The 23,101-nt window shown below is 40.9% G+C and overlaps 1 protein-coding gene across 2 annotated transcripts in view; it reads left to right on the forward strand.

The window, feature by feature from the left end:
• Positions 1-23,101, forward strand: part of LOC310902572 (uncharacterized protein) — an 881,556-nt gene that overhangs the window by 518,195 nt on the left and 340,260 nt on the right. Inside the window, exon 28 of one of the 2 annotated variants that reach the window (XR_014586773.1) lies at positions 9,133-21,564. The exons of the other annotated variant lie outside the window; for it this stretch is intronic. The gene's annotated coding sequence lies outside the window, so the exon portion shown is untranslated. Of the gene's footprint in view, positions 1-9,132; positions 21,565-23,101 lie in introns of those variants that run through there. 2 annotated transcript variants of the gene reach the window in all.

Genomic DNA, 23,101 nt, shown 5'->3' on the forward strand with positions numbered 1-23,101 from the left:
TTAAAAGACAGACTTTAGTACTTTTCTATGCAGAGATTAACTCGCTCTGTGCAAAGCTTCATACAGTCTAAAAGAAAGTATTAGAGAACAAGATCTAAAATACTTTCTGAGACCTCAAGATGCTACAGGGCTGTCCCCTGTATAGTAAGATGCCTTTGCCTTTATTGCTGTTGTTGGAGATTGAATGGAGGCTTGTGGCTCTAGCTTCTAGCAGTTCAGGAAGGCCTTTGAATAATCACAGTCATCATCATTGAGTAGATCCTCTCCATGTTCAGAAAGCATTTCTGCATCCGAGTAAGTCTCTTACCCAATGTAGTATACAATCAACCCATCCCAGTTTTAGTTTAGATAGTCATGTGTTTCTAATGACACCCATGGAGTTATTGCTAGGGCAAGATAAGTCGATTCTAAAGGCCATCCACTGAAATTTAATAGAGAATTGTTCTGTATGTACTTGTACTCATAGACTTCATCAAGAGGAAGAAAAACATCTGCCTTATGTCAATCTGTGTGTTTAGCCACAAGGGAAGAAAATACAATTGAATGGCTGAGACTCTTTGACAGGTTGTAAGGAGAAGCCACAGGGCTGGATGTAGAAAAAAGAGAGAGAACGAGACAGGAATGGAATGTGGGAAACTCTTTTTCTTGTATTTCTTTCCCCACTTCTTCTGGTTGTTTGTGCTAAGAGCCTTAAGTTGTCTGGTTGCTTGGTTTCTCATAAGAGAAGTGAGCTGGGCTCTACTGGCAGTTCGAAGAGAAAGGCAGACAGGCCTTGAGACTGCACGTGGCCCAGGGGGAGAGGAGAAAGAAAGGGGAGGACAAATCACAGCAGCTTCCAGGGAGTTTTCCAGAGGAAGCAAGTGATTGAGGGCATCTAGTGCTTGTGCTACTGGTTTTGCACTTCTGTAATTTTTGGATTGGAATAAAACACCTTTTTTCTTTTTTTTTTTTTTTAAAAAAAGAACCTCAGTCTGACCTGAAGTAAACCTTCTGTTAAAGTACAGTAATGAGGCTGTAAAATTTAATAAAGATAAATAAAAACTTTATTAAAATCAGAGGTATTCAAGTATGGTAGCCAGCTATTTACTCTTTCTATTTTGCAGATATTCATACACTCTTTGTGCTTTGGAAGACAAAAGTCAGTATTGCTGTTCACTTCTGCTTTGGTCTTAAGGAACAGAGGCCTTGTAGTTATGTTGTACCTCCAGTACTTCCCCTACCTTACACCAAATGGTAGAGGCATCTATTTCAAGACTATGTTTTGCTTTAAACTCTGTCTATAGGGTCAGGTAGCACCTGCTGACAGATTTGTTCTGAAGTGGGCTGGACTGCTTTCTTTGTATGCTTTTCTCGCCCTTGACAGCAGAGGAGGAGGCAGCACGGCTCTCAGCTGAGGCGCTTCAGCCTAAACACCGAGAGGAGACTCAGGTGGACCTGGGCTTTCCTACTGGCAGCTCCGAGCAAACTGCCAAATAGTGCTTTCCTCACTTCTGCTTTGAAAAGGAACTTCAAGCTTTCATCTCTCCCCTTTCTGAACAATAAAGTGTGAACCAAGAAACACGAGGGAGTTCACCAGCTTATTTTTTTGAGGTAGAGGATATGCAAAGATCAAATCCATTTAGTATGTGAGACTTGACTGTGTGTATATTTATATACACACACACTATTTCAGTAATTAAGAAAGCCACTAATAACTTTGATATCAAATTTTATGATGATAACATTTGAAGTTAAATTTAAAGTAGCTACTGGAAAAGCTACTAATTTACAATCTCAATGTCTAATCTTTAACGGGTTTCTGTGAACTGATCAGGGTCTTTTTTGTCAGCTTATAACCACAAGTACAGTTGATATATTAACAGCTGGATTTGACCAACACTCGCAAGAAATAAAATCAGAATCATAGGAATCTTACTTTATATAGTACTCTGCCATATACATAGTGACCTCAAGGTAATGCTCGCTTACCTGGTTAGTAGCCTGATTTTTCAGAACTAAGATATACTTAGATATTTGAACATAGAAACCAAGGGATAAGTCATCCTTGTAATTGTCCTGACTAGATATTGACCTCCTTTGGTGTTTAAGAGTTTGAAAAAAAAAATATAAAAAATCATTATTATAGGCAGAGCACTAGTTCTGCTATTGTTAAGGTTATGAACTTTTTCCTGTTCAAAGGCTGACTGTCTTCTGCATGCTCTAAAATACTTTTACTTATGCAGATTAGCTTCCAGTTGAGTGTATCTCAACTGTGTAGAACTGAGTTACTCAGTTTCAGGGTCCTTCTAGATAGTTTTCTTCTTCCTTTTTTAATCCAGATGAAAAAGATACTAAGGAAGTTGTTTCTGTTAAGGAGAAGAGCATCATACCGTTTTTTCTCCCTGAAAGTCTCCAGTGGTTCACCTCTATTTGGTTTACTTCAGTCTGCAAAAATGTGATGTTGGTATAGCTGGCATGAGATGAATGTTTGTTTTCACCTGCAGTGCATACATATCGAAAGCTTTTGCTGCAGAGAAGATCCCAGAGGTCACATGCTGATCCAAACTAGGCTGAAAATTATACAGATTTTCCTTGGAGAGTGAAACTATTTTCTCTGCCTATACAGAGTTGACATAAGGAGCTTTTCCGGTGGGAATCTGGCATTGCCACTTCAGTGTTGGAGTGGGGGATTGTCATGGGCTGCATTCAAATAAATGCATACTTCATAAAGAGATGTTAACCAGTTTATTACAAATGTTGAAAAGAAGCCATTCGGCTCATTCTGCCTGAAAGTCTGGGACGGTTTCTCTCCTGCTAGAACCTGGTGCTCTCCAGTCATCTGCATTTGTGGATTTCAGAAACTCCGGAGAGATGATTGCTGAACATTATCAATTCTCAGTGAGACAGCCAACACAAATACAGAAAGAATCATCTCAGTCCTGTGAGAGTTTCCCCCAGGAAACAGATGTGGGCTTCTGTTCTAAGGAGCACAACTTCCCTCTTATGTTCAAGAGGTTTCTGTTGCTTTATTCTGTAACAGCCTTACCATCCTACTATGGCAACAGATTCCTATTTCGCTCGCATTGCACTCTCTATCAGTAGATTAGTGTGTGTATGGTCACTAGATAAATGCTTCAAATCCCCTGCTGTTCTTAGGAAATAGAAGTTGCGTCCTCACATCTGATTATTTATTGAACTAGCTCTGCTGGAGCTGATCCTCTGGAAAAAAAAAAAAAAAAAAAAAAACAACGATATTTTCAGGCCTCTTTGGTTTTCCTGGCTGTTATCACATTGAACAGCAACATAACATTTTCCAAGGCAACCAGCATTTTTCAAGCAACTGGTTTGTTTTTCCATGTAGCAGAGTTCTGCCGGCACTTTTGGGAAATGCTCTTCTCATTGTGATAGATGACTGTTGGTTACCTTGTGTGCTTTGCTCCTGGTCCAGCCCTCCTAGGCAATACATCCCAAATTCTAGGATGTCTTCTACATTTAGGCTCCATGCAACCTTAAAAGGGCCAGAAACCTGACTCCTGTATTTCTAATGATGTCAGTGGCTTCAGCAAGAGAATAGTTTGATTGAAGAGCATTTGATGAAGAAACAGTAGGTATTGCAGGCAATCTAAAAGTGTAACATTATTTCATTAAATAAAGGAAGAAAATACCCTGAAGCAGTCAACTTCTGCTCCAAATTAACTTTGAGGAGAGGAGTTAAAACCTATTTCTTCTGTCAAAATTAGAGATGCTGTTAGGGGTACTTTTAGAAATGTCCATAAATTTAAAAACAAAACCAAAACCCACTACTAATCAAGCAAAGCCCACTTGTGACATGTTGAAGAAATGCAAAAGCATGTAACATGCAGACACAAGTTTTCATGATTTGTACAAGCCATAAACAGATCTGATTTATTCTAGAAAAGACAAGAAAGAATGTGTCTCACAACTACTCCACCTTCATCAGTAATTATAATCAACTCCATTACTTTTTTTTTAGAGGAAAACAGACAGTAAAATGTTATTTCAGAATGTTTTGGGGAACACAATTTCTTGCTTAAAGGTTATTAATACTTCTACATAAGTATTCTATCTAAGTTTTTAAGAATATTCTTAGGATGTCTAGTACTAATATAGGAATAATGTAGGAGAGATGATATTCTCACATTTGGAGTGGAAATTGGTAAAAGAGGTTAAGCTTATTTAAACTATCACTGGATTACTAAAAAGCTCTTTGGTTCACCTTTTCGTGGCGTTGTAGGTCAAAATGTAGGTTTGTAGCTGAATTAAGCCTCATTACAATGAGAGAATGGCTTTATTTTGTGGGAGAGTTGATAAGCTAATAGTGAGTGTGCTGCTTCTCGGCGAAACATAGTGGTAATTTTTAGCTTTTTTGAAACAAATTATTCAGGGTACACCAATGGAAAAATGCACGCTGAATACAAATTCTACAAATGCTGGCATGTCTGTTGTTACTTGCTAGAGGAATATATGCAAAATAAAAACAGAGCTTGCCAAAGAGCAACTTGAGAGGTAATTTTACATTTTTGTGCAGCTAATTATGCACAGAAAAGAAGTGCTAGTGCTGGGGTTTTCCACATGGCTGACAAACATATAGAAAAATTCTGTTGCAGAAATTGGAAATAAAGACAAATTCAACAATGAAGGAGGCTGCGGTACGCTACAGTGAGGATGCAAAAACTAAATTTCCATAGGTGGTGATCTTACTACCATTTGGGTCTTTAAATGAGGCTAGTTAGCCTTCTGAAATACATTTTGTGTCCTACTTTGTAGGTGTCCACAGCAGCCCCTACTGAGGCTGGAGCATCTTAGTTAATGCAAATTCTCACTGCAATGGATTTCACAGTCTTCCTGTAAGATCTGGGGTGACTTTCCTTCTCCTTCTGCCTAACTAAGTGCGTTGGATATCAGGAGATACTGTGGGGTTTGTGGTCTTGGTTGTTTGGTTGGTTGGTTGGGTTTTAATTGACAGGTTTTGCATATTTTCATTTCACTGGAGCATTGGTAATTCCCTTGAGCTGGTGAGAAAAAATATTGGGGCAGAAAAAATACTGGTACAGAAAGTCTTCAGTTGTTGACAGAGTTGCTGGGAGTTGAACTGAGAAGAGCAACAATAATATTTTGAAAGTGTAGGAACAGTCTGAAGAAACATAAAATCCTCTGCTGTGGCCACTTGTTAACAAGGCTCCTAGTAACAAGTAATAAACTGAAGGGGTGAAAAGCAAAACAAAGCTCCTGTTCTCACCTTTTGGTAGTAGAGTTTAGATTTCGTCTCATGCATTGGCTTTGAGAGTTCCGATATTAAACACCTGAAAAATAGTAAAGTATTAGTTTTTTCCTTTATTTCTTATTAAATCAGCAGAAATCTTATTTCCTGTGGATTTATAATTTGCAAACTGGAGCATTTGGATGGAGATTGAATTGGGCAGAACGTACTTGTAAGGAGCCTTGTCTGCCTTGATTTAATAGTGTATTCCCAAATTGGATGAGTAGTGCTATCCAGGTTTCAGAATGCAATTTCACATAATTCCATGCTTTTTCAAAGAATATTTCAAGAATTTTCTCTCTTGTTGGGTAGAAGCTATAGGTGGATATATTTTTTTCTTTTCCGCCAGTAAGTTCATGTGCTAATTCCAGCAAAAACACTCGTAAGCAGCCTCTCCCCCTGGCCCTTTCTCTGCACTGATCTGTTAAGGAGAGTCATAGCATGGCTCCGTAGGATCTGCCTTACAGGCTAGGGGGATGCAGACTTTGGATGTCCTAGAATTTATTTCAGCTGTGTTCACCCAAATAACTTGTTTGCATGGGTCAGATTTGCCTTCTTAGTGAAGTTCTAAGTTAGCTTTCCTACACTGGCCAGTATTTGTTGCAAGTTGATACTGGTATTAGATTCTGTAGAAAATTCAGTTGTACTTTAATACCAAAAGGATGAATAATTTTTAGAAAGGAGTCCATCTGTCTAAAATTGTACTTTGCATGATACTTGTGTCCCTGAAAACAGGTATGATTGTATAGCTTCTGGATTCTAAGAGAAAACCTCTCCTTGGCAAATTTGCATGAATCCAGAGCCTGTCATCACTTCAGCTGGGGAGCAAGCAGCTCTTGCCATAAAGGCTTTGGGAGCACCTGTGGAACTGTTCCTGTTGTGCAGACATGCTACAGCCTGACTTCTGGGTAATACTCTTGTGACTAGTGACAGTAACTGATGTAAGATCTGGTTAATAAGTCGATGGGGCCGGATGGGATCCACCCAAGGGTACTGAGAGAACTGGCGGAGGAGCTGGCCGAGCCGCTTTCCATCATTTATCGGCAGTCCTGGCTATCGGGGGAGGTCCCGGTTGACTGGCGGCTAGCCAATGTGACGCCCATCTATAAGAAGGGCCAGAGGGCAGACCCGGGGAACTATAGGCCTGTCAGTTTGACCTCAGTGCCGGGGAAGCTCATGGAGCAGATTATCTTGAGGGTCATCACGCGGCACTTGCAGGGCAACCAGGCGATCAGGCCCAGTCAGCATGGGTTTATGAAAGGCAGGTCCTGCTTGACGAACCTGATCTCCTTCTATGACCAAGTGACGCACTTGGTGGATGAGGGAAAGGCTGTGGACGTGGTCTACCTTGACCTCAGTAAGGCTTTTGACACCGTTCCCCACAACATTCTCCTCAAGAAACTGGCTGCTCGGGGCTTGGACTGGCGTACGCTTCGCTGGGTTAGAAACTGGCTGGATGGCCGGGCCCAGAGAGTTGTGGTGAATGGAGTCAAATCTGGTTGGAGGCCGGTCACTAGTGGAGTCCCCCAGGGCTCGGTACTGGGGCCGGTCCTCTTTAATATCTTTATTGATGATCTGGATGAGGGCGTCCAGTGCACCCTCAGTAAGTTTGCAGACGACACCAAGCTAAGTGCGTGTGTCGATCTGCTCGAGGGCAGGAAGGCTCTGCAGGAGGATCTGGATAGGCTGGAGCGATGGGCTGAGGCCAACTGCATGAAGTTCAACAAGGCCAAGTGCCGGGTCCTGCACCTGGGCTGCAACAACCCCAAGCAGAGCTACAGGCTGGGAGATGAGTGGCTGGAAAGCTGCCTGGCCGAGAAGGACCTGGGAGTATTGGTGGATAGTCGGCTGAATATGAGCCAGCAGTGTGCTCAGGTGGCCAAGAAGGCCAACGGCATCCTGGCCTGTATAAGAAGCAGCGTGGCCAGCAGGTCGAGGGAAGTGATTGTGCCCCTGTACTCGGCTCTGGTGAGGCCGCACCTCGAGTACTGTGTTCAGTTTTGGGCCCCTCGCTACAGGAAGGACATGGACGTGCTCGAGCGAGTCCAGAGAAGGGCGACCAAGCTTGTGAGGGGTCTGGAGAACAAGTCTTACGAGGAGCGGCTGAGGGAGCTGGGCTTGTTCAGCCTGGAGAAGAGGAGGCTCAGGGGCGACCTCATCGCTCTCTACAGTTACCTGAAAGGAGGCTGTAGAGAGGTGGGGGTTGGTCTATTCTCCCACGTGCCTAGTGACAGGACGAGGGGGAATGGGCTAAAGTTGCGACAGGGGAGTTTTAGGTTGGATGTTAGGAAGTACTTCTTTACCGAAAGGGTTATTAAGCATTGGAACGGGCTGCCCAGGGAGGTGGTGGAGTCACCATCCCTGGAGGTCTTTAAAAGACGTTTAGATGTAGAGCTTAGGGATATGGTTTAGTGGAGTACTTAGTGTTAGGTCGGAGGTTGGACTCGATGATCTTGAGGTCTCTTCCAACCTAGAGAAATCTGTGAATCTGTGAATCTGTAATACAATCAAATTAATCCTATTAATTAGTTTGTAGATGCTTTGATCACAGCTGGTATCAAAATGATTCCCCTGTATTAAAAAAGAACCCTAACCCTAACTAATCACATCATTCATACGTTTTATCTCTACTGAGGTGAGGTCTGAAAGAACATTCATTAGCTGTGAGTCATGGCACGAGGGAATCATACCAGCGGAATCCCTGAAAAGTTACTGAACAAAATTGCTGAAATGACTGATGAGCAACTCCGAATTCGAGAGGAGATAAATTGTCAGCTACTATTGAATACATTTCCATAAATTAGATACCATTTCTTTTCATTCATCTTATTAAAAGTATTTAATAAAAGTATGGTTCTATACCTCATAATATTTTAACAACTACTTGCAGTTTATCTCTGTATAATTCACAGGAGTAAATGGAATTTCCTTTGTCCATGGTTTTATAGAAGATATAAGGGAAATAATTTATTTGGCAAATGTTATGCTTGAGCAAGAACCTAAAGGTGAAATTTTAAATTCAAATAGACTGTAAAAATAGAATATATATTTCCCACACATGTCAGAAAAACAAATGCAAAGGAAGATTCAATGCTGCTTCTTTAATTCAATCTAAAGCCAGCAAAATTGCAGCAGAAAAGCTACAGTAAATGGAGAGAGGAGAAAATTTGTCTTGCTACTGATGGATTATGATGTGTAAAATATAATTGGAGATGACAGGGGAATATCAGAAATGAAAGAAAGCTTTTAAAGCGGCCTAAACAATGCTTGGCAGTTATTAAAAAAGAAATAAAAAAGAAAAAGAAAATGTTCTGCAGGTGGTAATGAATGATCTGCCGTGGGGTGCTCTGTGGTGTGCATGATATTTTTTGTGAACTTAAAGAACAGAAAATGTTCTGGCATTTGTAATCAAGGTAAAAGGAGGGAAAAAAAAGTATTGCAAAATAGTTTTCTCTAGAGTGGGGCAAGTTTGGAAAAGGTATGGTTTATAAAGCCAAGAATCATAGCTGAAACTTTATCTGCAGGAATGAAGGTATTCAAAGCCTGATCTAATGCCTATTCAAGTCAACACAAGGATGTTTACTGAATTCCCCACACTCTGGAGGGGATTCCCAAAAATTTGGATTCACCTAAGTTGTCCTGCTTAGGTCAGGTTGCCCTCATTTTGCTTGAAACACAGTCAGGCATTTGGAGGATGAATAGTGATGGATATTGAGAATAATCCAGCAAGCGCTCAGCTGGGAAATTAAGGCTTTTGAGGTGGCTATGAAAGCCAGCTATCGACAGAAATGAAGAATGTAATTTGTTTTTCCAGCACATGCCGAACAACTGCCAAAATGAGTGATTCACTGTCTTAAATTTTAAATTAACAGAATCTGCCTATTTTGGAAAACAGCTTATCAAGCTTCCAGTTTTGAAACAGAATTCTGCAGTGTCCTCCAAGCTTTTGTGGTCCTGGCAAATACCGATGGTAAAACTGAAGAATGATTTAATTTATATACTAGTGCATGCTGCCTCTTCCAGAATGTCAGTATGAATAAAATTCCAATTTTTAAAACATGTTCTTTGCCAAAATGGCTATATTTTCTATGCTGGACCCACTCCTTGCTCTGTCTTCAGAAATTTATACCCAGAAATCAGAAAAAAATACAGCTACATCTTTCCAGTTCAAGCCATTGCAGCACAGACTGATACGACTATGAGGACAAATAACAAGAATGGAGCAGATCATTCTGATTTCAGTTACACATAGGTTTGGTGGAAAAGATCCTGTTTAATGTCATAAAACCCATGACAGTGTATTAGTAACAAAACAAGGAAAAACTCCCATTTCCCATTGCGATTGGAAGCTATTTACGAAGCCTCTAGTGGTTGTTCAAACATTCTCTTATCAAGAAAGCGTCCTTCCTCTGCTAGAGAAAATGGTTAAATAAGAGAGCCAAAGCTCCTGTTTGTTTTTTTTTTTCTTCCCTACAGGGGCATGTAGGTGTGGGTATAGGAAGGCACTGGAGATGGAGAGGGGAGAGCTCTACAGCCCTTTAAAGCTTTGCAACTCTTGCTGCAGTTTTTACTGCTCTAGGAACTAGTGCAAGACAAACATCTGGAAATCCTCCCCATGGTCCCATACGGTGCCAAGTAATGCACTGCTCATCAACAGCACGTGTCTTTAACACACGCCTTGATCCATCATATATTAAGCAGTTGTCTTCATTATCAGGAAGACAATGAATGTGAAAATCCTGGCGGTGAAGCAGTACTTGTCTTTGTGTGCAGGGGTAATGGACTGGCTGTTCCTGCAGGAGAGAGTGAATTTGCAGGCTTGCTGTCAATATTGCTTCTATCAGTTATTCGTAGAGTCAGGACAGGCTTCAGCTAAAATTGGAATGGGAGGATTTCTAAGCTGCTTTGTGGTGTGTAAACAGGGTGAATGGAAGAATAGTAGTTTGTAAGAAATTCTTGAGGATAAATTGCAGGTAAAATAGATTTAAATACAGCTTTCTGGGCAAAACTACCTAATCACATAAAAATGCCAGTTCATGTGAATTTCAGCATTTCTGCTCAAGTAGTATGCTATGAATAGAACTGTGCTTGCAAATAGATCAAGATAAAACATCACTATGGTAATCTTCACTGCCATTGATGAGAATGTGGCAAACGCCTGTCTTGTAGCATCACATGTGGATTTTGTTGTTAACATGTGAATGGTCTCATTTCCAGTGTGATGGAGGCATATTTTTCCATCCTCCAAGAAGATGGTCAAAACCCACTACCTTCCTGAGACAGACTAAGAATTCAAAGCCTTGAAAGCTTTTTAAGATGAAAACTACAAAACCCCAGTCCTTTCAAGAAATGTGTTTTCTCTACACATTCTTAAGGAGGGGTTTTAAATTCATAATATTCACTTATTTTCATACACTGCTTCTGGCTTTTGAAGTCTCTCTGTACCTTGGAACTTTAATCTTTTATGGCTTTTACTGCCATAAAAATTCTTGTCCAATGTCTGGCTTTAAAAAGTTATCATATCCACTGTGTTTCAAATGATAACTGATTATTTGCTCTTGCTGTGTACAGTGGCAGGGGAGAAGCAACCAAAGGTTTGTCAGGTGGGGCTGGGGGATTGCTTTAGTTTGGTTTTTCATATATTTAACTTCCTCAGCAACTGAAGCATTTGTGGCATTCTTCTTTATAACCAATGTTTACTGTTTATCATTTCAATCTGCAACCAAGTTTATATGCAAACAAAACCAGAACATGTTGTAGTAGATATATATGAAAAGTGACCTGAAAGGAATTTTGCAAAACAAACTAAAAAGTTATACAGTTTCTTGATGCTCTGTTTTAAAAAGGGGTTACAGAAGTGTTTGTTTTCAAAGAGCGTTACTTTTAACTTCTTTCTTGTTTTCTATCCTACAAATATCAGTAATGTCAGATCTTATTTTCCTCACTTTTCTAAAAGCCTGCTGAGGTTCTCAGAAGGTGTGCATTACACTTCATAGTTTAATTGGGGTGACCAGCATGTTGAACGTACAACAAAGTTGTGCTTTTCATTAAAAGATTAAATACTGAATTTTGTGTAGTTATAAGAAAAAGTAAGTACTTAAGTTCCATGCAGGAACCGAACTGTTTTCCCTACTTCTTCCTATTGTTCATAATTGCCTTTGTTAACTCTTCTGTAGTCAGTTTACAACCTCTGCAACTTCTCTCATTTTCTGTGTGTTATTGAAGCGAGATCATGCTTTTAAGCCTAAGCATGAGAAACAAAGCAAACTGGATCCAACACTTCGTGAGCACATGAGGAGGTGCAGAAGGATACAGTCCCCATTTGTCTTCTTTCAGACTTTGATTTAAAAGTTCAGTAAGAACTTTGATAGATGTACATGCTGTTTTCCTGCTGTGAGACCCTGCAATATTTTGCCTTCTGTTGCTATCAAATGATTTGTGTGCATGTGAAATGCTGCTATTGATAGGAGAGGTGTAAGAGGGGCTACTGAAGTCTTGTGTTATGAAATATAATTGTTTTATAAATATTCTAACTGTTAGGGAAAATAAGAAAAGTCAAGGCTGGACTCATCGGTTGTTGCTAGCAGAGATGATGTGGAGTCTTTCCTCTTCTTTTAGGAAGGGCTATAGCAAACTGGCAGGGTGGCAAACAGACCGACAGTACTGAAGGTCAGCGTATTCTGATGATAGCTGTCCCATGTGGATGTCTCGTCCACGAAGGTACAGGCTGCAGCTGAAATTTGCTTTTGGACTGGGATATTTAAGGCATCTGCCTCCTACGAAGATTTTCTAATACCTGGTTGTAGAGGATCTGTACTGCAGCACTTCCTTAGTATGGCTGCTCAGGGGGTCTGTCCTTTACCTGCCTGTGATTAGCATGAATTCTCCATGGATGTAACTGTGTTTGAGATGACAGTCTGGCCAATCTGATGGGAACTCATCAGTATGCTAAGAAATTACTGCAGGGAAAAATGAGCCAAGAGCCTTGTTTTCCATGGGAAGCCAGTGTAGAGTTGAAGGGCATCAATGCAGCGGAGAGGAACATGCTTTTCCATTCAGGTGTACGTGTACATCAGTGGTGCCATTACTGAATCAATCCCTATTGAGTGACACTCTATTCCTGGTGCAAACCACTGCCCTTTACAAATGTGCATCACTCTTTCAGTTGCAAATAAAAAATAGCTTTTTTTTTTTTTTTTTTAACTCCCCCTGTCTCAGTATCATGGTAATATCATCATTACATGGAAACTTACAATGCTTGAGGCTGTGGAAGCAGTTTGACTGTACTGCTAGGAGAAGTCCCATTAGCAGCAAGCACTCAGATAAAACCCAAACAAATTTGGAAGACCTAATGGGTTTCTGCTATCAGATATCTTTCTAGGGGAAGGCAAGGAATGGCTGTGAGCAGCAGCGAGCACTGTTTCTGATGAAGGCCACATTTCTCAGCAGACTCTTCTTCTGACAGCTCCAGTAACAGCGATCATGTCCTGTTGGCACTGGCCTCACAGAGGCATAGAAGAGAAGGAATACCTCTGTGTTCCCAGGGGGGTTCCAGGGAGAGATTGTAAGTCCCTCTGGCATTTGAGCAGAACCCAGGATCTCCTGGAGATCCTGTCATTCTAAATGAAGCCCAGACGTCATTAATTTTCTCAGAGGTCTGGGAACTCACTAAGGTTTTATGAAGAAGTCAGCAAAATACCACCTACGGTGCTACATTACTACTGTGGTTTGAACAGTGAGGGAAAGCTCATTTTCATGGTACTGTTCATTCAGCCCTGAGAATCCCCACTAAAGACAGTCCCAGCAGAAGTGGCTGACCTTTTAGGGCAGACAGGGAGATGTGTCACAGGCAATGTCCTTGGGTCATAGGGTCTTGATTTGCATCCGCTGTCAGCTTCCTTGTCTTGTTAATGGGACTCTTTGTCGGGGTGGTAGGGATAGGACAAGGGGGAATGGCTTTAAGATAAAATAGGGAAGATTTAGGTTAGACATTAGGAAGAAATTCTTCCCTCTGAGGGCGGTGAGGCCCTGTCCCAGGCTGCCCCAAGGAGCTGTGGGTGCCCCATCCCTGGCAGTGCCCAAGGCCAGGCTGGATGGGGCTGGGGGCAGCCTGGGCAGGGGGCCCTGTCCATGGCAGGAGGTCTGGGGGGGCTTTAAGGGCCCTTCCAGCCCAAACCACTCTGATTTGATATTTTACAGAAACTTTAACAAAATCTTTCATAGTTGATTAGGAAAATTGTAATAGGACATAGAGTTGTAATAAAAGGAAAAGAAAGAAAATTCAGATTTTTCTTGTTAAAAGATGGCTTCTCCAGGATAGAGAATATAAACTTTCAGTGAAATTCAAGCATTTGTTTACAGGTGAATGCCTCTGCCTGCCTGATAGCAAGTCTCCTCAGCACATCAAGAATGTCTGATCATCAACTGTCCTAAGCATATAACATTTTTACAACAGGAAAAAAGATTTTTTTTCTCAGGTTTTACTACTGACTGTTCTTTCATTACACACTACAGCTTTTTCCCACTCCTGTGAGGATGTGTAGGCCCAGCTTTGGGAAGGTCAGTTTGATGATTTCTATATTAGCTTTTAAGGATAGCACGGAAATTACACCTGAGGAAAACACCAGCGAGGAGAAAGGAGTTTGGCTTGTCTCTTGCAGTAGGTCCCTTCGCTGTATCAGGACAGCCTGAACTCCCCTAGCTTCTGCAGAGACCTGCCTCCTGATTCAGGAAAAGAGGACTCACACAAAACTGTCAGCCTCTGCTTGTAACCCGCTGTGTTTGTAGAAACCCTCGCCAGCTCTAAGCGATGACTGTGAGCTTGCCTTGGTTGCTGCTGCCTTTCAGACATTTTTGGCTAGCAAGTTGTGTTTCGAATAAGAAGGCAGCTTCTGTATTTTTCTTTGTCAGTACTTGAGGTGGGAACAAAGAACGCAATGGAAATTAGGGCAAGAAGGTTGTATTTGCTATTTATCTTAAAAAGAAAAAAAATACCTTTGGACATCTTTAGAAATCTGAAGCTGTTAGAGATCATGTCCAGTACTAAACCTAGACTAGAGAAGGACTTATTTACCGTGAGGAAAAATAGCTATTCATTTATTAAAATAAGCAGTTTTTAATTGACAGTCCTTTAATTCTATCCATTTCCATCATTTCTCCCTGTTGATTTTGACAAAGCATTCCTAAAAAAACAGAGCAGTAGTTTAAAACTTTGTTTGGCTTAGTTTCTGAATATCTTCTAAAAAGTCTAAATATTTGGGAGTGTTTTAGGAAAGCACTAGATAACATGAATGCTTTGATGAGTACTACATAATGTTTTTTACTCAAGTCAGGAAAGCTATGTTTACAGAAGATCTTGTAAAATCTTGAGTATATTGTCCTTCAATTTGTAGCCAAAATACTTTTTCTAATGGTGGTACCATTATAGATAATGGTAAAAATTATTGAGATTATTGAAGATTAGAAAAAAATAATTAAAAAAATAACCGGACACTTCCTCCAATGGACATATTTTGACTAAGCAAGGATGAGTTCTTAGTTCATAATCCAGTTTGTGGAGATGCTGTAAAAGAAGAAATAAAATCAAGGAAAAATGCAGAGGTGCATTTCGTTTAGGTATTTCATTCTTTCAGTCTTTTCTACTTTTAGGTCTATGTTCTGCTTGGTGTTTGCCATGTTGTCTAAAGGAAGGTTAGAAAACAGGGGGTCATTTTGTCCGTGTCGTTTGCACACAGTTGTGAGCTTTGTGACGTGCTGAGAAATAGGTCACTTCCCCAAAACTCAGCAGTTAGTTTTCATGTTTAGCAGAGCTGAAGGTTAGGAAGAAGTTCAAAGCCGCTTTGTTTTTCTTTTTTAAGCCATTATTCAACGTTGTAATGGAAAGTCGGTCAGTAAATTATGCTAGGTAGCTCATTTCTCTAGTTTGCTGACTGAGCTAAATGGCCTTTGGAGAGCGATTTGTGAAGACGAGTTGCCCTTCCCTCGTCCGTTGCCTTTCCCTCATACACAGCGGTCATGCTTTCTTGTCCATGGAGTGAAAAGAGAGAACTTTAGGGCTGGAGTTTGCACGCTCAGAACAGGCGTCGCTGCTTCGGCAACGAGCTTTAGGCCGCGTTCCCCGCTTTCTGCTCGGCCCTGCGACGAGGGGCTCGACCTCGGCCGTCGAGAGGACCTCGGGGCAGGCCTCAGGCGTCGGGACGGGCCGGGGCCCGGGGCCCGGGGCCGCGGCGGGGCTGGCGGGGAAGCGGCGGCGGCGTTGGCAGCAGGGGGCGCTCCCGCTCCGCGTCAGCCGCCGCCGCTCGGCCGCGGCCTCGTCGCCGGGGCCAGGCTCGTGCAGGGGCACAGCCGCCCCGTGCCAGTCAGCCTGGCCCCGGAGGGACCTAGGGCCTGGCCGAGGCGGGCTTTGCTCCGATCCGCCGGTCCCTGGGGCTGAGCCACGGGTGTACGGCGGCATACCGCGCGCGGCTGAAATGAGCGGGGAAACAGCTTTTGCGGGTTACTGCCATGTTATTCCCCCCCCCTTTTTTTAACTTGCCACAGAAAATCGCTTCCTAAGTCCGCCCATGTAAACAAAATTCACTCTCATCATCATTAGGAAACCTTTAGGTTTGTGCTAATATGTTAAGCCCGTTTACCACAACTTCCCGAAACCTGGAAACATTTCCAATCACGCAAAACGTATTTACTTCAAAGGTATTATTCTGCAATAATACTTCACATGAACTTTGTTTTGTTTACAAATCAAGTTACAGAATGAATAGACACAAATTATGTCTCTGTGAAAATAGGAGGTTTTCTAAGGCACTGCAAAATGTGTGATAATCCTTTATGTACAAATATACACAAAGCGACTTTCAGAAGTCTCTCAGAAAATGGTTTGCAGGCTGTTAGTTCTACAAGAAAGTTCGCATCTGATGTGTATGTAATTATTTGAAGTGTTGCGTTCCTTCGGCTGAATGGAATTTATATTCAAAGAATATAAAATTCTTTCACCTAAATCAATGTGTCCTTCCTACTTACTTCAGTAGGTACTTGGTAAAATCTAGGATAGCGTTGATTATAGCAAGGATTATGACCGTCTCGTGGGAGTATGAGCCTTTTCATTATTCTCCTAAACCTGCTCTTCCCCATCTTTATAGCAGTGTTAGCAGAAAACAAAGAGGAGATAGACTTCTGAAAGAAAACTATTAAAAAAAAAAAAAAAGGTAGCCTTAAGCAAAAATCCAAAGGAGAACATCTTCATTGGAGGCTTCAAGTGAATTTGGCAAGAGTGGCTCAGTGTCACAGATGGGGAACTATCCAGCAGAACTCTCCTTGCAGTCTTCAGGAAATGAAATTAGCCTGACAAATGTCTGGCTGCACACTTCAGAACTAAACTCATGAATGTTCTAGCAACATCTGCTGTTACTTATGTGAATGTGACAGAAGAAAATTGAACATAACATTTGCTAGTGAGCCAGCAAATCTGACTTTGATCTTTCTCACTTATTCAGGACACAAGGAGGGAATGAATTACAAGATGGAAAACAATTTCAAAAATACAATTTTAAAATTCAAATGATGACTAAAAAGATCTAAAATGTCCTTTTTCAAATCAAGATATCAGTGTGCAGCAGATCGTTTTTTCCAGGAACGACTCTTGTTCAGAACAGTCGGTGAGGAACAGGAGCTGATTTTCTAGGTTGACATACTGCAATTTGTGAAAAGAGTGAACGCCAGTATTGGATCCTTTGCAGCCATAGAATCATCTAGGTTGGAAAAGACCTTCAAACCATGAAGAGACTAACATCAAGTATAGTCATGAAAGCTACTTCTTAGCAAGAATGATAAATAATTAAAGGCATATTTTCACTATTTGAAGGGAAAAATTATACATAATGTAAATTGTTCCTAATGAGTCATTTTGACCGAGGAAGTACAATACTGCATCTTTTAAAGAGAAAAAATGTGCTTTGAACCCGTAATGTTTGCAGAAGAATATCTTTAAGAATCCTTTACTCACATTAAGGCTATTCAGGCTGTCATCACATTTACACACCACTTGGCAGGTTATCACATCCTTGTCTTCATTTCAGCTTCATTCTTTCCCATCTGTGGAATAACTGTTGACTCAATTTTTGAGAACAAGTGTGCAGATGCATACTTATTACAGCCACGAATATGCTATGCCTTGCGCACCAACCTCAGTACTGTTTACAGTCTTGCTTTTTTCTCTGCTAATGATAACAATTATGGGGAAAAGCATTTTACTAATGATAAAGAGGTGGGAGCAAGCATTTGGAATATTCGATTGATTCTGGCTCTGCTACCAAGTTACGGTTAATTTATTTTTTAAACATTTCATAGAGGAACTGAATGAACAGTCCAACTATTGACCCGTGTTTTCACATGGGATCAAAGAAGCTCAATGAATTCCCAGTTGTGCATGCAAAACAGGCCTGTGTGTAGTCACTTAGGTATGGATTCCCATGTCCATATTGTTTAGGCAGTACAGAAGGGTCTTTTCAAACAAGATGAACTTAATATTACGTGCTCCAGCTCCTAAGCTGCTGCACTTGAGTGGTCTAACATAAATATCTCACATCACCGAGTTGTGCCCTGCACCCTGAAATGACCTCATTATCACTTCTCGTATCTTCGTGGCTTCTGAGAGGAGAAGCAGCAGCATGTCTTCATATGAAGTATGTGCAGCTCCCAGATTTTTCCTTGAAGCTGGTCGAAAGCAGAGGGAATTTGGGTGTGAGGCCAGGCAAACAACTAAAAACTTCCTTGGTTGGTTAGTGTTGGGAATGGGTGGAGGTAAAAATGTCTGTAGCTGGTTAACTGCTCTGCGTGAGGACCTTTTCTGACAGGCTCTCCACCCCAGTGTTTGGAAGGCAAACCAGTACAATGTTCATTGTAGTGTTCATTCAATGTTCTTTTTTTTTTTTCTTTTTTCCTCTGGCACCTCCAGATTGATTGTCATTTTTGGTGACTTTCTTTGTTATATCAAAATACCACTTCTTGCAAGGCTAGGTGTTGTATTCTGAGACTGGACTGAGGGAAGTGTCGGGCTGAAGGATAGTCCTAGGATAAAAGAAATTTCTGTGAAAGACTGGTTAAGGTATTACTTCTATTCTTACCAGAAGAAGTTAAGAAATAATAAGCTACCTCTAAATGCTTCTATTTTTGTAAGGCTTTTAAGTGACAATTTAAAATTTTATACTTAAGGAAATTTGCCTTTTAAAGAAAGCATTTTTATGTAGTTTCCAATTCTCTCATACATGTAGGCTGTAGTTAGCTGGGGCCAGAGTCTCAAAGGTACTTGTGTGTTTCGGTGCTCAGTACTTTCTGACTGTTGCTGAATTAGGCAGCGCATCCATAATGCACAGGAAAGGGCGTATCTGTACCCAAGAGAAGTACAAATGTCTTCAACGCCCCAGCCATGGACTGCAGGCTGTTCGTGCTGTGTGCTCTAAACACAGAGCGTCAAAAAGTCCAGAGGAGACCAAATTGAAAGTATATTTAAAGAAAGCTAGAGGGAATGTAGCAATGTTAATAGACCTACATAGATCTTTTGGAAGGCTTTAAGGTGCATTGGAAATACTCTGCTTTGTCAGTAAGGTTTTTCACTTAAATAGGCCAAAAAGAAATATTAAGAGAACTAAAACCAGAGTGATGACAGCCAGTAGGTTGGAGCTGACCACCGGATAAAAGATCAGGGTTGCTCACGTAACATAAATGAGAGTAGAGCTGGAGTGTTGGCATGGGCTCAACTCCTGCACAGCTCCTTCGGGCAGTGTTGTGATGCTGACCGGTGGGAGCTTGTGTGTGTGGAGGAAAAAAATCAACTGAGGAGATTTCTTGAGCATACTGACTGTGGGTTTTGTGCTGTGCTCTGGATTTAAGCTCTTTTTAAGGTCCGGTCAAGCACAGAACCAGCTGGAGATCTGAAGAGTCCCCACTGCAGAGAAATGACATGATTGGCAGTGAAATGGCTTTCCTAATTTTACTTTGGTCCTGGTCAGAAAGGCTTTTAATTTTGTGAGCGTGAGATCCTGCATTGATAGGCAGATGGGTAAGAACCGGTTATTTTCTTCAATGCGTATCTGTAACGATGTACAGCTGATTAACAGGGTGCTGGTCTGTGTGTGTGTACATACAGTGTGTATGCATATATAGCGCTCCAAAGCCATACACTGGTTTTGAATACTGATCTCAACACCTGCTCCCCTCCAGAATGTGGTTTCAAAGACAGAAATGTGTAGAACTGTGGGCAAATAGAAGCATAACGTGGGAAACAAAAGTCCAAATGACAGGCCTGGTGTGTGCCCTTCTCAGACATTTATAGCAAGGTGAATCCAGGTTTATATGTTTTTTATGGCTGCCATTGAGGTTGTCTGCGTTGCTTTTTTTTTTTTTCAGCCAGCTGTTCCTCGGAATTTGTTGCTGGTTGTTGTCTTCCTGGGCTCTTCAGGCCTTCTCGAGTTACAAATGTATTATTTTGGCTGGCAGTCTACAGAGTGCCGGTATTCTCAGGAGAAGAGCATTAAGAGAAACCACGTATTCATCTTCCTATTGCCAGCTGAATAAAGATGATTAAGAGAACAAACTGTTGAATTCTGAAGATACGTCCCCTGACTGCAATTCATTCTTTCTTACAGCTTGTCAACATCTCAGCTGTGGCCTTTTCTTATCTGAGATTCAGTGTTTTTCTGAATAATGTACACAGAACAAATTATATAGTTGGCTTGAAATGGGGGAGAACTTATCAATATAATTGTTTTCCTCTCTCAAGAAGATGAGCAAAATTCAGCACCTTCTGCCCTTCCAGTTGTCTATGAGTTGCGCTAGGCTAATCTTCAGCTCTCCGTGGGCTCTTAACGGAGACAGTGAGCCACCTCCACAGAGTGATCCATCCCATCTATGCATCTAAACTAAGACAATATGGCTTTTCTGGCTTCCTCTCAATTAGAAGTCATGGAGGTATCTTTTCCTGTCTTCTGCTGGGCTTCTTTGCCCTGCCTTGTGATCTCATTTAATCTCTTTTCCTTCTCTGGCCAGCAGTGGGGTGAGGGCTCTTTATAGACCCCTGTAACGTTGGCTATATTGTGCAATCAAATACATTAAAGATACTAGAAGTTTGTAATTTGTTCTTGCTTGGTTTCAAACCTTTTGATGATCTTGCAGCTGCTGGGAGAAGAAACGCTAGCCATTAATTTTCTCATTTCATGTAAGCGCTTTGTTCCTGCCTGGTTGGTAGGGAAGAAGGCAAGAGTGAAGTAAGAAACAGATTCAGGAAGAATAAAGACAGATCAGGATGACTTAATTGAATGGATAGCCTGTGATGTAGTGAAATCCTTATTGAATAAAAGTAATGCTCTGTGAAAGTACTTCATACAAAACTCTCTCTCAGGTATTTTCTCTGCTCATGTTCTATTTTTGTTCTTTTGCACTCACTTCTCACTTGTGCATTATTTCACTCAAGAAGCAGAATGAATCAAGCAGGAGAAGCAGAGGTTCTGTTTGACATAATTTCACCAACACTTGTTTGTTCCAGAGAGAAAGATAGGAAATAACTTATGTGCTATAATTTTCTATCTCCATTTCTGGAGCACTTGAAATCACAAAATCCTAGCCTCACTAACCTGGAAAGGATTTTTTGATTTACTTTTCCTTATGTTTTTCATGGGTCAGAAGTGAATTTCTCGATAAGAAAGGAAACCAAGCATAACAAAGGAAACCTGTGCACAGTAGGTGCACTACAAAAAAAAAAAATATCCATCAATCCTTGGGGGTTTTTCATGCTTAAAGGCTAGCGAGGAAGCCAGATTCCTCCAGCTGTAAGGGTATTTTGAATGTGACCATCGCACAGTGGGGCACTTTTTAAGGCATCTTTGTAGCTCACAGAGACTCAGTAAGAAGGATACGTGCAAGAGTAGAAGGGCATCCTTCGCTGGCTACCACCTGCAATAGTTAGCTGGGACTAATGTGCTAAGCATTAATATGTTCACAAAACTTAATGAGTTTCCACTGACGAGGCAGCTGTCAGACAGCTGGAGACATGTTGGTCTCTGTTGCTTCTTGGAAGGGGCTGGCCCTTGATGTGGCTGAGATGCTGCCTGCTATCCCTTTCTTTTTCTTCAAATTGTGTACAACCTTGTGTCGGTATGTTTTCCCTTTGATTTCTTGATCTGGCAACTATTGTTGTTGCAATTATTGCTCTGCTGTTGGCACGATTACCCTTCTTATCTTACACGACTTTAGCTCATATACTTCCTCATGTCTGAGCAGCAATTTTCTTAGCAGAACCGAGCCAAGGTCAGACAGCTGTGATGTACCAAACCAGACCTTCAGTCACAGATGGTTGCACCCCTGGGCCAAAGGTTACACTAATGCGTTCAAGATAAAGTGAAGTGAGGAAAAAAAGCAGCCACAGTAGCAGCAACATTGATGAAAGACACAGTGGGAAAAGATTTCATTATAATCAAATTGTTCTAGGCACTATGGAAGTGAAAGGAAGTATGGCAATAAATTCAGTGAGGACATGAGGAGCAGGAGACCCAGAGAGGTGAACATTATATATAACTAATTGATTGCTAATGTGTTTCATATTTGGAAAGTATACACAGGTAGCATTCTTAATTTAAAACAATTTTTGGAGGGAAAAAATGGCAGATTTCTGGGTTATAAGCACTTCCCAATATTTTGTTGTATTTGCTGAGTTGTTCATAACGGAAGAAGAAGCCTGGAAGCTATGATACTATTACATTTAATCCACTGAAATACCTTTTGAGCTAATTTTTTATTTCAAATGTGTTTTGTTTTTCTTTCCTTTTTTGAAAGAATAAGCAAAAAATATAAAAGCTCAATACTCAAGTATTTTTTCAAGTTTTCACTACTTACAGCACCTTTAAAGCTGGACTCCTACATGGGTTTCTTGATCTGAGTACTTCTCTCTTTTAAACTTGGACAATTAATCTGATGCGATCGTATCTGTAGTCACTTCTCTCTCCAACAGGACTTTCTCCTGGATGACTTGAGAAGGCAGTGTTCTTGCCTGTTGCAAAATTTGATCAAAGTTTCACTCTCCAGTTTCTGAAACAGTTTTAGCTCATACCTAATTTCCTGTCTCTGCCCACTTGTGGAGGATGTTTGTGTAGAGTTCCAGCAATTAAAGATACAACTCCTGCATATCCTTTGGTTTGTTTAATGTGGAATTAAGCTCTCATTCGTTTTCTGATACATTATTGTATGCATGATTGTACAGTATATCAAGCATATATCAAATATGCCCAGCTTCTTCATTTTCTTCTGTTTAATTTAATGACTGGACTTTACTGGGACTGTTCCATGGGTTTGTTACACTGAAAATATAGTTAAGGTTTGTCTTTTTTGGTGTTTTCTTTGCACTAGTTTAAAATGATTTATCCTGTGCCACAATAGCATATGACAGCAGTAAAGAATCATAGATCTTGCTGTGAGCCAGAAACATTTTTTTTGAAAAAAACAGTGCTATTTCAAGATCATCTTTTGTTGGTCTGTCTTTTCCATACGTCCACAGAACTTCTACCGAGAAACTTCCACACTGATTTAAAGAAGCATTATTTGTTAGCCTAACCTGGTTCTGAAAATTCTGTCCTGGGCAAGAATTATTTACAGTGGAGAGCTTTGGGCCTATAATCAGGAAGTGACTTAGGTTTAGTTGTGTGATTGTCACGTAAGTCCCACTTATAGCTGTTTCTGTACATTATTTGACTTTTGTTTACCTTGATTTGCCAGTTTAATTTTTTTTTTTCCCTTCTCAAGGGATGGAATGTAAAGAGGAAATAATTGTAGACTCTTAAGGATTAGGGAGTCAGA

This window comes from Anser anser (genome assembly GCF_964211835.1).
Source record: "Anser anser genome assembly, chromosome: 7".
Lineage (NCBI taxonomy): Eukaryota > Metazoa > Chordata > Aves > Anseriformes > Anatidae > Anser > Anser anser.